An 11,903-nucleotide genomic window follows, 5' to 3' on the forward strand; every position below is an offset into this window, starting at 1 on the left:
TCTGGCCAGCGTAGGGCTCGAACCCACGACCCTGTGAATAAGAGTCTCATGCTCTACCGACTGAGCCAGCCGTGCTGCCTCGGTGGATACCTGATTGGCAGCAGATCACACAGTAATCGTTTGGGTTGGGTGGTCCCATACAGAATCTCTCCATGCTTCCTAATGTTTTCCTAACGTCACACTCGTCACGTACTTCACTTTTATTTCATAATCATTTCTGAGAGGTAAAGGAATTGCATGACAATCTGCAGAGCTAGCGGCGTCAAAATTAACACACATACTTGATGTGACTCAAAAGCCGAACGAGTTACTTTCCGACGTTGTTTTAGATGTGCAAGTGCCAGTCAAAACTCGCGGTGAGGGCACTCTGCCGACCATTTCGCTAGTTAACACCGGTCTTGTTGTGTGTGTTTCAGGTTCAAGACCATCTCCAAGTACAAAATGGTCAACAGCAACATTCAGACGGTTTCGTACTGCTCAATTGCTACATTAAAACGGTATGTTTCTTTTTCAGAAATGGAAAAACACGACCGTGACAGGATTCGAACCTGCAATCTTCGGATCCGAAGTCCGACGCCTTATCCATTAGGCCACACGGTCACTGACGACCAAGTGTAACTTATATACGACCCATTTCGAAACGCTCACACCCCCTGAGGAACTGTGTTTTCGTTCCACACAGCCGCTGCCCCTTACTCTTTCCCACCCATTCGCTACATTCAACCTCTTACGCGACCGACCAAACATACAAAGGAAAAGAAGACCACACACTTTGCGCATTCGGAATCGATGGCAGGGTGTCCCTCGCCGCATTTGCTACGATGGCCATTTGCTACTTATGCAGAAGCGGCGGCGGCGGCGACGACGACGACGACGACGACGACCGCGAGAGGCTCTGAGATTTGTGAGAAATACATCTATAAAATGTAATTCAGACTGCCTCGTCTCACCTTATGCTAAACCGCTTTGGCAAATGCTTTATCTGCGCCATTCGCCTTAATCACATCTGAGAGTAATTCTTAATAATACACCTGTCGCTAATTGTTCCTCATCACAGATACTGCTTTCTATACGGCTACGATGCGCAACTGATTTCCAAGATTCGTCTTCCTCCTGTGAGGATGGAACTCACGACCCCTGGTTTACTAGACCAATGCTCTACCACTGACCAAAACAGGCGCCGCCTAGCGGCACTTTTGCGTACTTCGTCCGTATGGTTGTCTGAATCATCAGACTTCAGCTGACAACACTTCATATTTTCGACTAATATTTGCAGCAATGGCGACCCATTACTGCTTGGCTACACATCTGACACGTAGCCGATATTCTCTTCAAACAAAACCACCTGCACTTCAGAACATGACTTTCACACATGTCTACAAAATCACCTTCACTTCAAATACAGTTTTCTTGCGACTGATGGAGACGTAGGCAAATTTATAGTTGCTATTTCCATTACATCACGTTAATCAGAAAATCGGTAATTTACATCTGCAGCGGAAAAAAATTCAGTTCCGGCCAGCGTAGGGCTCGAACCCACGACCCTGTGAATAAGAGTCTCATGCTCTACCGACTGAGCTAGCCGTGCTGCCTCGGTGGATACCTGATTGGCAGCAGATCACACAGTAATCGTTTGGGTTGGGTGGTCCCATACAGAATCTCTCCATGCTTCCTAATGTTTTCCTAACGTCACACTCGTCACGTACTTCACTTTTATTTCATAATCATTTCTGAGAGGTAAAGGAATTGCATGACAATCTGCAGAGCTAGCGGCGTCAAAATTAACACACATACTTGATGTGACTCAAAAGCCGAACGAGTTACTTTCCGACGTTGTTTTAGATGTGCAAGTGCCAGTCAAAACTCTCGGTGAGGGCACTCTGCCGACCATTTCGCTAGTTAACACCGGTCTTGTTTTGTGTGTTTCAGGTTCAAGACCATCTCCAAGTACAAAATGGTCAACAGCAACATTCAGACGGTTTCGTACTGCTCAATTGCTACATTAAAACGGTATGTTTCTTTTTCAGAAATGGAAAAACACGACCGTGACAGGATTCGAACCTGCAATCTTCGGATCCGAAGTCCGACGCCTTATCCATTAGGCCACACGGTCACTGACGACCAAGTGTAACTTATATACGACCCATTTCGAAACGCTCACACCCCCTGAGGAACTGTGTTTTCGTTCCACACAGCCGCTGCCCCTTACTCTTTCCCACCCATTCGTTACATTCAACCTCTTACGAGACCGACCAAACATACAAAGGAAAAGAAGACCACACACTTTGCGCATTCGGAATCGATGGCAGGGTGTCCCTCGCCGCATTTGCTACGATGGCCATTTGCTACTTATGCAGAAGCGGCGGCGGCAGCGACGACGACGACGACGACTGCGAGAGGCTCTGAGATTTGTGAGAAATACATCTATAAAATGTAATTCAGACTGCCTCGTCTCACCTTATGCTAAACCGCTTTGGCAAATGCTTTATCTGCGCCATTCGCCTTAATCACATCTGAGAGTAATTCTTAATAATACGCCTGTCGCTAATTGTTCCTCATCACAGATACTGCTTTCTATACGGCTACGATGCGCAACTGATTTCCAAGATTCGTCTTCCTCCAGTGAGGATGGAACTCACGACCCCTGGTTTACTAGACCAATGCTCTACCACTGACCAAAACAGGCGCCGCCTAGCGGCACTTTTGTGTACTTCGTCCGTATGGTTGTCTGAATCATCAGACTTCAGCTGACAACACTTCATATTTTCGACTAATATTTGCAGCAATGGCGACCCATTACTGCTTGGCTACACATCTGACACGTAGCCGATATTCTCTTCAAACAAAACCACCTGCACTTCAGAACATGACTTTCACACATGTCTACAAAATCACCTTCACTTCAAATACAGTTTTCTTGCGACTGATGGAGACGTAGGCAAATTTATAGTTGCTATTTCCATTACATCACGTTAATCAGAAAATCGGTAATTTACATCTGCAGCGGAAAAAAATTCAGTTCCGGCCAGCGTAGGGCTCGAACCCACGACCCTGTGAATAAGAGTCTCATGCTCTACCGACTGAGCTAGCCGTGCTGCCTCGGTGAATACCTGATTGGCAGCAGATCACACAGTAATCGTTTGGGTTGGGTGGTCCCATACAGAATCTCTCCATGCTTCCTAATGTTTTCCTAACGTCACACTCGTCACGTACTTCACTTTTATTTCATAATCATTTCTGAGAGGTAAAGGAATTGCATGACAATCTGCAGAGCTAGCGGCGTCAAAATTAACACACATACTTGATGTGACTCAAAAGCCGAACGAGTTACTTTCCGACGTCGTTTTAGATGTGCAAGTGCCAGTCAAAACTCGCGGTGAGGGCACTCTGCCGACCATTTCGCTAGTTAACACCGGTCTTGTTTTGTGTGTTTCAGGTTCAAGACCATCTCCAAGTACAAAATGGTCAACAGCAACATTCAGACGGTTTCGTACTGCTCAATTGCTACATTAAAACGGTATGTTTCTTTTTCAGAAATGGAAAAACACGACCGTCACAGGATTCGAACCTGCAATCTTCGGATCCGAAGTCCGACGCCTTATCCATTAGGCCACACGGTCACTGACGACCAAGTGTAACTTATATACGACCCATTTCGAAACGCTCACACCCCCTGAGGAACTGTGTTTTCGTTCCACACAGCCGCTGCCCCTTACTCTTTCCCACCCATTCGTTACATTCAACCTCTTACGAGACCGACCAAACATACAAAGGAAAAGAAGACCACACACTTTGCGCATTCGGAATCGATGGCAGGGTGTCCCTCGCCGCATTTGCTACGATGGCCATTTGCAACTTATGCAGAAGCGGCGGCGGCGGCGACGACGACGACGACGACGACGACGACCGCGAGAGGCTCTGAGATTTGTGAGAAATACATCTATAAAATGTAATTCAGACTGCCTCGTCTCACCTTATGCTAAACCGCTTTGGCAAATGCTTTATATGCGCCATTCGCCTTAATCACATCTGAGAGTAATTCTTAATAATACGCCTGTCGCTAATTGTTCCTCATCACAGATACTGCTTTCTATACGGCTACGATGCGCAACTGATTTCCAAGATTCGTCTTCCTCCTGTGAGGATGGAACTCACGACCCCTGGTTTACTAGACCAATGCTCTACCACTGACCTAAACAGGCGCCGCCTAGCGGCACTTTTGTGTACTTCTTCCGTATGGTTGTCTGAATCATCAGACTTCAGCTGACAACACTTCATATTTTCGACTAATATTTGCAGCAATGGCGACCCATTACTGCTTGGCTACACATCTGACACGTAGCCGATATTCTCTTCAAACAAAACCACCTGCACTTCAGAACATGACTTTCACACATGTGTACAAAATCACCTTCACTTCAAATACAGTTTTCTTGCGACTGATGGAGACGTAGGCAAATTTATAGTTGCTATTTCCATTACATCACGTTAATCAGAAAATCGGTAATTTACATCTGCAGCGGAAAAAAATTCAGTTCCGGCCAGCGTAGGGCTCGAACCCACGACCCTGTGAATAAGAGTCTCATGCTCTACCGACTGAGCTAGCCGTGCTGCCTCGGTGGATACCTGATTGGCAGCAGATCACACAGTAATCGTTTGGGTTGGGTGGTCCCATACAGAATCTCTCCATGCTTCCTAATGTTTTCCTAACGTCACACTCGTCACGTACTTCACTTTTATTTCATAATCATTTCTGAGAGGTAAAGGAATTGCATGACAATCTGCAGAGCTAGCGGCGTCAAAATTAACACACATACTTGATGTGACTCAAAAGCCGAACGAGTTACTTTCCGACGTTGTTTTAGATGTGCAAGTGCCAGTCAAAACTCGCGGTGAGGGCACTCTGCCGACCATTTCGCTAGTTAACACCGGTCTTGTTGTGTGTGTTTCAGGTTCAAGACCATCTCCAAGTACAAAATGGTCAACAGCAACATTCAGACGGTTTCGTACTGCTCAATTGCTACATTAAAACGGTATGTTTCTTTTTCAGAAATGGAAAAACACGACCGTGACAGGATTCGAACCTGCAATCTTCGGATCCGAAGTCCGACGCCTTATCCATTAGGCCACACGGTCACTGACGACCAAGTGTAACTTATATACGACCCATTTCGAAACGCTCACACCCCCTGAGGAACTGTGTTTTCGTTCCACACAGCCGCTGCCCCTTACTCTTTCCCACCCATTCGTTACATTCAACCTCTTACGAGACCGACCAAACATACAAAGGAAAAGAAGACCACACACTTTGCGCATTCGGAATCGATGGCAGGGTGTCCCTCGCCGCATTTGCTACGATGGCCATTTGCAACTTATGCAGAAGCGGCGGCGGCGGCGGCGACGACGACGACGACGACGACGACGACCGCGAGAGGCTCTGAGATTTGTGAGAAATACATCTATAAAATGTAATTCAGACTGCCTCGTCTCACCTTATGCTAAACCGCTTTGGCAAATGCTTTATCTGCGCCATTCTGAGAGTAATTCTTAATAATACGCCTGTCGCTAATTGTTCCTCATCACAGATACTGCTTTCTATACGGCTACGATGCGCAACTGATTTCCAAGATTCGTCTTCCTCCTGTGAGGATGGAACTCACGACCCCTGGTTTACTAGACCAATGCTCTACCACTGAGCTAAACAGGCGCCGCCTAGCGGCACTTTTGCGTACTTCGTCCGTACGGTCGTCTGAATCATCAGACTTCAGCTGACAACACTTCATATTTTCGACTAATATTTGCAGCTATGGCGACCCATTACTGCTTGGCTACACATCTGACACGTAGCCGTGTTCTCTCCAACCAAAACCACTTGCACTTCAGAACATGACTTTCACACATGTCTACAAAATCACCTTCACTTCAAATACAGTTTTCTTGCGACTGATGGAGACGTAGGCAAATTTATAGTTGCTATTTCCATTACATCACGTTAATCAGAAAATCGGTAATTTACATCTGCAGCGGAAAAAAATTCCGTTCCGGCCAGCGTAGGGCTCGAACCCACGACCCTGTGAATAAGAGTCTCATGCTCTACCGACTGAGCTAGCCGTGCTGCCTCGGTGAATACCTGATTGGCAGCAGATCACACAGTAATCGTTTGGGTTGGGTGGTCCCATACAGAATCTCTCCATGCTTCCTAATGTTTTCCTAACGTCACACTCGTCACGTACTTCACTTTTATTTCATAATCATTTCTGAGAGGTAAAGGAATTGCATGACAATCTGCAGAGCTAGCGGCGTCAAAATTAACACACATACTTGATGTGACTCAAAAGCCGAACGAGTTACTTTCCGACGTTGTTTTAGATGTGCAAGTGCCAGTCAAAACTCGCGGTGAGGGCACTCTGCCGACCATTTCGCTAGTTAACACCGGTCTTGTTGTGTGTGTTTCAGGTTCAAGACCATCTCCAAGTACAAAATGGTCAACAGCAACATTCAGACGGTTTCGTACTGCTCAATTGCTACATTAAAACGGTATGTTTCTTTTTCAGAAATGGAAAAACACGACCGTGACAGGATTCGAACCTGCAATCTTCGGATCCGAAGTCCGACGCCTTATCCATTAGGCCACACGGTCACTGACGACCAAGTGTAACTTATATACGACCCATTTCGAAACGCTCACACCCCCTGAGGAACTGTGTTTTCGTTCCACACAGCCGCTGCCCCTTACTCTTTCCCACCCATTCGTTACATTCAACCTCTTACGAGACCGACCAAACATACAAAGGAAAAGAAGACCACACACTTTGCGCATTCGGAATCGATGGCAGGGTGTCCCTCGCCGCATTTGCTACGATGGCCATTTGCTACTTATGCAGAAGCGGCGGCGGCGGCGGCGACGACGACCGCGAGAGGCTCTGAGGTTTGTGAGAAATACATCTATAAAATGTAATTCAGACTGCCTCGTCTCACCTTATGCTAAACCGCTTTGGCAAATGCTTTATATGCGCCATTCGCCTTAATCACATCTGAGAGTAATTCTTAATAATACGCCTGTCGCTAATTGTTCCTCATCACAGATACTGCTTTCTATACGGCTACGATGCGCAACTGATTTCCAAGATTCGTCTTCCTCCTGTGAGGATGGAACTCACGACCCCTGGTTTACTAGACCAATGCTCTACCACTGACCTAAACAGGCGCCGCCTAGCGGCACTTTTGTGTACTTCGTCCGTATGGTTGTCTGAATCATCAGACTTCAGCTGACAACACTTCATATTTTCGACTAATATTTGCAGCAATGGCGACCCATTACTGCTTGGCTACACATCTGACACGTAGCCGATATTCTCTTCAAACAAAACCACCTGCACTTCAGAACATGACTTTCACACATGTCTACAAAATCACCTTCACTTCAAATACAGTTTTCTTGCGACTGATGGAGACGTAGGCAAATTTATAGTTGCTATTTCCATTACATCACGTTAATCAGAAAATCGGTAATTTACATCTGCAGCGGAAAAAAATTACGTTCCGGCCAGCGTAGGGCTCGAACCCACGACCCTGTGAATAAGAGTCTCATGCTCTACCGACTGAGCTAGCCGTGCTGCCTCGGTGGATACCTGATTGGCAGCAGATCACACAGTAATCGTTTGGGTTGGGTGGTCCCATACAGAATCTCTCCATGCTTCCTAATGTTTTCCTAACGTCACACTCGTCACGTACTTCACTTTTATTTCATAATCATTTCTGAGAGGTAAAGGAATTGCATGACAATCTGCAGAGCTAGCGGCGTCAAAATTAACACACATACTTGATGTGACTCAAAAGCCGAACGAGTTACTTTCCGACGTTGTTTTAGATGTGCAAGTGCCAGTCAAAACTCGCGGTGAGGGCACTCTGCCGACCATTTCGCTAGTTAACACCGGTCTTGTTGTGTGTGTTTCAGGTTCAAGACCATCTCCAAGTACAAAATGGTCAACAGCAACATTCAGACGGTTTCGTACTGCTCAATTGCTACATTAAAACGGTATGTTTCTTTTTCAGAAATGGAAAAACACGACCGTGACAGGATTCGAACCTGCAATCTTCGGATCCGAAGTCCGACGCCTTATTCATTAGGCCACACGGTCACTGACGACCAAGTGTAACTTATATACGACCCATTTCGAAACGCTCACACCCCCTGAGGAACTGTGTTTTCGTTCCACACAGCCGCTGCCCCTTACTCTTTCCCACCCATTCGTTACATTCAACCTCTTACGAGACCGACCAAACATACAAAGGAAAAGAAGACCACACACTTTGCGCATTCGGAATCGATGGCAGGGTGTCCCTCGCCGCATTTGCTACGATGGCCATTTGCTACTTATGCAGAAGCGGCGGCGGCGGCGACGACGACGACGACGACCGCGAGAGGCTCTGAGATTTGTGAGAAATACATCTATAAAATGTAATTCAGACTGCCTCGTCTCACCTTATGCTAAACCGCTTTGGCAAATGCTTTATCTGCGCCATTCGCCTTAATCACATCTGAGAGTAATTCTTAATAATACGCCTGTCGCTAATTGTTCCTCATCACAGATACTGCTTTCTATACGGCTACGATGCGCAACTGATTTCCAAGATTCGTCTTCCTCCTGTGAGGATGGAACTCACGACCCCTGGTTTACTAGACCAATGCTCTACCACTGACCTAAACAGGCGCCGCCTAGCGGCACTTTTGTGTACTTCGTCCGTATGGTTCTCTGAATCATCAGACTTCAGCTAACAACACTTCATATTTTCGACTAATATTTGCAGCAATGGCGACCCATTACTGCTTGGCTACACATCTGACACGTAGCCGATATTCTCTTCAAACAAAACCACCTGCACTTCAGAACATGACTTTCACACATGTCTACAAAATCACCTTCACTTCAAATACAGTTTTCTTGCGACTGATGGAGACGTAGGCAAATTTATAGTTGCTATTTCCATTACATCACGTTAATCAGAAAATCGGTAATTTACATCTGCAGCGGAAAAAAATTCAGTTCCGGCCAGCGTAGGGCTCGAACCCACGACCCTGTGAATAAGAGTCTCATGCTCTACCGACTGAGCTAGCCGTGCTGCCTCGGTGGATACCTGATTGGCAGCAGATCACACAGTAATCGTTTGGGTTGGGTGGTCCCATACAGAATCTCTCCATGCTTCCTAATGTTTTCCTAACGTCACACTCGTCACGTACTTCACTTTTATTTCATAATCATTTCTGAGAGGTAAAGGAATTGCATGACAATCTGCAGAGCTAGCGGCGTCAAAATTAACACACATACTTGATGTGACTCAAAAGCCGAACTAGTTACTTTCCGACGTTGTTTTAGATGTGCAAGTGCCAGTCAAAACTCGCGGTGAGGGCACTCTGCCGACCATTTCGCTAGTTAACACCGGTCTTGTTGTGTGTGTTTCAGGTTCAAGACCATCTCCAAGTACAAAATGGTCAACAGCAACATTCAGACGGTTTCGTACTGCTCAATTGCTACATTAAAACGGTATGTTTCTTTTTCAGAAATGGAAAAACACGACCGTGACAGGATTCGAACCTGCAATCTTCGGATCCGAAGTCCGACGCCTTATCCATTAGGCCACACGGTCACTGACGACCAAGTGTAACTTATATACGACCCATTTCGAAACGCTCACACCCCCTGAGGAACTGTGTTTTCGTTCCACACAGCCGCTGCCCCTTACTCTTTCCCACCCATTCGTTACATTCAACCTCTTACGAGACCGACCAAACATACAAAGGAAAAGAAGACCACACACTTTGCGCATTCGGAATTGATGGCAGGGTGTCCCTCGCCGCATTTGCTACGATGGCCATTTGCTACTTATGCAGAAGCGGCGGCGGCGGCGACGACGACGACGACGACGACCGCGAGAGGCTCTGAGATTTGTGAGAAATACATCTATAAAATGTAATTCAGACTGCCTCGTCTCACCTTATGCTAAACCGCTTTGGCAAATGCTTTATCTGCGCCATTCGCCTTAATCACATCTGAGAGTAATTCTTAATAATACGCCTGTCGCTAATTGTTCCTCATCACAGATACTGCTTTCTATACGGCTACGATGCGCAACTGATTTCCAAGATTCGTCTTCCTCCTGTGAGGATGGAACTCACGACCCCTGGTTTACTAGACCAATGCTCTACCACTGACCTAAACAGGCGCCGCCTAGCGGCACTTTTGTGTACTTCGTCCGTATGGTTGTCTGAATCATCAGACTTCAGCTAACAACACTTCATATTTTCGACTAATATTTGCAGCAATGGCGACCCATTACTGCTTGGCTACACATCTGACACGTAGCCGATATTCTCTTCAAACAAAACCACCTGCACTTCAGAACATGACTTTCACACATGTCTACAAAATCACCTTCACTTCAAATACAGTTTTCTTGCGACTGATGGAGACGTAGGCAAATTTATAGTTGCTATTTCCATTACATCACGTTAATCAGAAAATCGGTAATTTACATCTGCAGCGGAAAAAAATTCAGTTCCGGCCAGCGTAGGGCTCGAACCCACGACCCTGTGAATAAGAGTCTCATGCTCTACCGACTGAGCTAGCCGTGCTGCCTCGGTGGATACCTGATTGGCAGCAGATCACACAGTAATCGTTTGGGTTGGGTGGTCCCATACAGAATCTCTCCATGCTTCCTAATGTTTTCCTAACGTCACACTCGTCACGTACTTCACTTTTATTTCATAATCATTTCTGAGAGGTAAAGGAATTGCATGACAATCTGCAGAGCTAGCGGCGTCAAAATTAACACACATACTTGATGTGACTCAAAAGCCGAACGAGTTACTTTCCGACGTTGTTTTAGATGTGCAAGTGCCAGTCAAAACTCGCGGTGAGGGCACTCTGCCGACCATTTCGCTAGTTAACACCGGTCTTGTTGTGTGTGTTTCAGGTTCAAGACCATCTCCAAGTACAAAATGGTCAACAGCAACATTCAGACGGTTTCGTACTGCTCAATTGCTACATTAAAACGGTATGTTTCTTTTTCAGAAATGGAAAAACACGACTGTGACAGGATTCGAACCTGCAATCTTCGGATCCGAAGTCCGACGCCTTATCCATTAGGCCACACGGTCACTGACGACCAAGTGTAACTTATATACGACCCATTTCGAAACGCTCACACCCCCTGAGGAACTGTGTTCTCGTTCCACACAGCCGCTGCCCCTTACTCTTTCCCACCCATTCGTTACATTCAACCTCTTACGAGACCGACCAAACATACAAAGGAAAAGAAGACCACACACTTTGCGCATTCGGAATCGATGGCAGGGTGTCCCTCGCCGCATTTGCTACGATGGCCATTTGCTACTTATGCAGAAGCGGCGGCGGCGGCGGCGACGACGACCGCGAGAGGCTCTGAGGTTTGTGAGAAATACATCTATAAAATGTAATTCAGACTGCCTCGTCTCACCTTATGCTAAACCGCTTTGGCAAATGCTTTATATGCGCCATTCGCCTTAATCACATCTGAGAGTAATTCTTAATAATACGCCTGTCGCTAATTGTTCCTCATCACAGATACTGCTTTCTATACGGCTACGATGCGCAACTGATTTCCAAGATTCGTCTTCCTCCTGTGAGGATGGAACTCACGACCCCTGGTTTACTAGACCAATGCTCTACCACTGACCTAAACAGGCGCCGCCTAGCGGCACTTTTGTGTACTTCGTCCGTATGGTTGTCTGAATCATCAGACTTCAGCTGACAACACTTCATATTTTCGACTAATATTTGCAGCAATGGCGACCCATTACTGCTTGGCTACACATCTGACACGTAGCCGATATTCTCTTCAAACAAAACCACCTGCACTTCAGA

The 11,903-nt window shown here is 46.3% G+C and overlaps 16 non-coding genes across 16 annotated transcripts; all 16 read right to left on the reverse strand.

Moving 5' to 3' along the window:
• Positions 1-2: 2 nt before the first annotated feature.
• Positions 3-79, reverse strand: Trnak-cuu (transfer RNA lysine (anticodon CUU)). Its single transcript has one exon. It is a non-coding gene; the product is annotated as a tRNA-Lys (tRNA).
• A 448-nt stretch (positions 80-527) lies between these two features.
• On the reverse strand, positions 528-600 carry Trnar-ucg (transfer RNA arginine (anticodon UCG)). The gene has a single exon. It is a non-coding gene; the product is annotated as a tRNA-Arg (tRNA).
• Positions 601-1,515: 915 nt separating this feature from the next.
• Trnak-cuu (transfer RNA lysine (anticodon CUU)) lies at positions 1,516-1,592 on the reverse strand. The gene has a single exon. It is a non-coding gene; the product is annotated as a tRNA-Lys (tRNA).
• A 448-nt stretch (positions 1,593-2,040) lies between these two features.
• Trnar-ucg (transfer RNA arginine (anticodon UCG)) lies at positions 2,041-2,113 on the reverse strand. The gene has a single exon. It is a non-coding gene; the product is annotated as a tRNA-Arg (tRNA).
• A 909-nt stretch (positions 2,114-3,022) lies between these two features.
• On the reverse strand, positions 3,023-3,099 carry Trnak-cuu (transfer RNA lysine (anticodon CUU)). Its single transcript has one exon. It is a non-coding gene; the product is annotated as a tRNA-Lys (tRNA).
• A 448-nt stretch (positions 3,100-3,547) lies between these two features.
• Trnar-ucg (transfer RNA arginine (anticodon UCG)) lies at positions 3,548-3,620 on the reverse strand. The gene has a single exon. It is a non-coding gene; the product is annotated as a tRNA-Arg (tRNA).
• Positions 3,621-4,538: 918 nt separating this feature from the next.
• Positions 4,539-4,615, reverse strand: Trnak-cuu (transfer RNA lysine (anticodon CUU)). The gene has a single exon. It is a non-coding gene; the product is annotated as a tRNA-Lys (tRNA).
• Positions 4,616-5,063: 448 nt separating this feature from the next.
• Positions 5,064-5,136, reverse strand: Trnar-ucg (transfer RNA arginine (anticodon UCG)). Its single transcript has one exon. It is a non-coding gene; the product is annotated as a tRNA-Arg (tRNA).
• Positions 5,137-6,042: 906 nt separating this feature from the next.
• Positions 6,043-6,119, reverse strand: Trnak-cuu (transfer RNA lysine (anticodon CUU)). The gene has a single exon. It is a non-coding gene; the product is annotated as a tRNA-Lys (tRNA).
• Positions 6,120-6,567: 448 nt separating this feature from the next.
• Positions 6,568-6,640, reverse strand: Trnar-ucg (transfer RNA arginine (anticodon UCG)). Its single transcript has one exon. It is a non-coding gene; the product is annotated as a tRNA-Arg (tRNA).
• Positions 6,641-7,543: 903 nt separating this feature from the next.
• On the reverse strand, positions 7,544-7,620 carry Trnak-cuu (transfer RNA lysine (anticodon CUU)). The gene has a single exon. It is a non-coding gene; the product is annotated as a tRNA-Lys (tRNA).
• Positions 7,621-8,068: 448 nt separating this feature from the next.
• On the reverse strand, positions 8,069-8,141 carry Trnar-ucg (transfer RNA arginine (anticodon UCG)). The gene has a single exon. It is a non-coding gene; the product is annotated as a tRNA-Arg (tRNA).
• Positions 8,142-9,050: 909 nt separating this feature from the next.
• Trnak-cuu (transfer RNA lysine (anticodon CUU)) lies at positions 9,051-9,127 on the reverse strand. Its single transcript has one exon. It is a non-coding gene; the product is annotated as a tRNA-Lys (tRNA).
• A 448-nt stretch (positions 9,128-9,575) lies between these two features.
• Trnar-ucg (transfer RNA arginine (anticodon UCG)) lies at positions 9,576-9,648 on the reverse strand. The gene has a single exon. It is a non-coding gene; the product is annotated as a tRNA-Arg (tRNA).
• A 912-nt stretch (positions 9,649-10,560) lies between these two features.
• Positions 10,561-10,637, reverse strand: Trnak-cuu (transfer RNA lysine (anticodon CUU)). Its single transcript has one exon. It is a non-coding gene; the product is annotated as a tRNA-Lys (tRNA).
• A 448-nt stretch (positions 10,638-11,085) lies between these two features.
• On the reverse strand, positions 11,086-11,158 carry Trnar-ucg (transfer RNA arginine (anticodon UCG)). The gene has a single exon. It is a non-coding gene; the product is annotated as a tRNA-Arg (tRNA).
• Between the last annotated feature and the right edge of the window lie 745 nt (positions 11,159-11,903).

The sequence above is a fragment of the Schistocerca gregaria genome, unplaced genomic scaffold (assembly GCF_023897955.1).
Source record: "Schistocerca gregaria isolate iqSchGreg1 unplaced genomic scaffold, iqSchGreg1.2 ptg000180l, whole genome shotgun sequence".
NCBI classification, from domain to species: domain Eukaryota; kingdom Metazoa; phylum Arthropoda; class Insecta; order Orthoptera; family Acrididae; genus Schistocerca; species Schistocerca gregaria.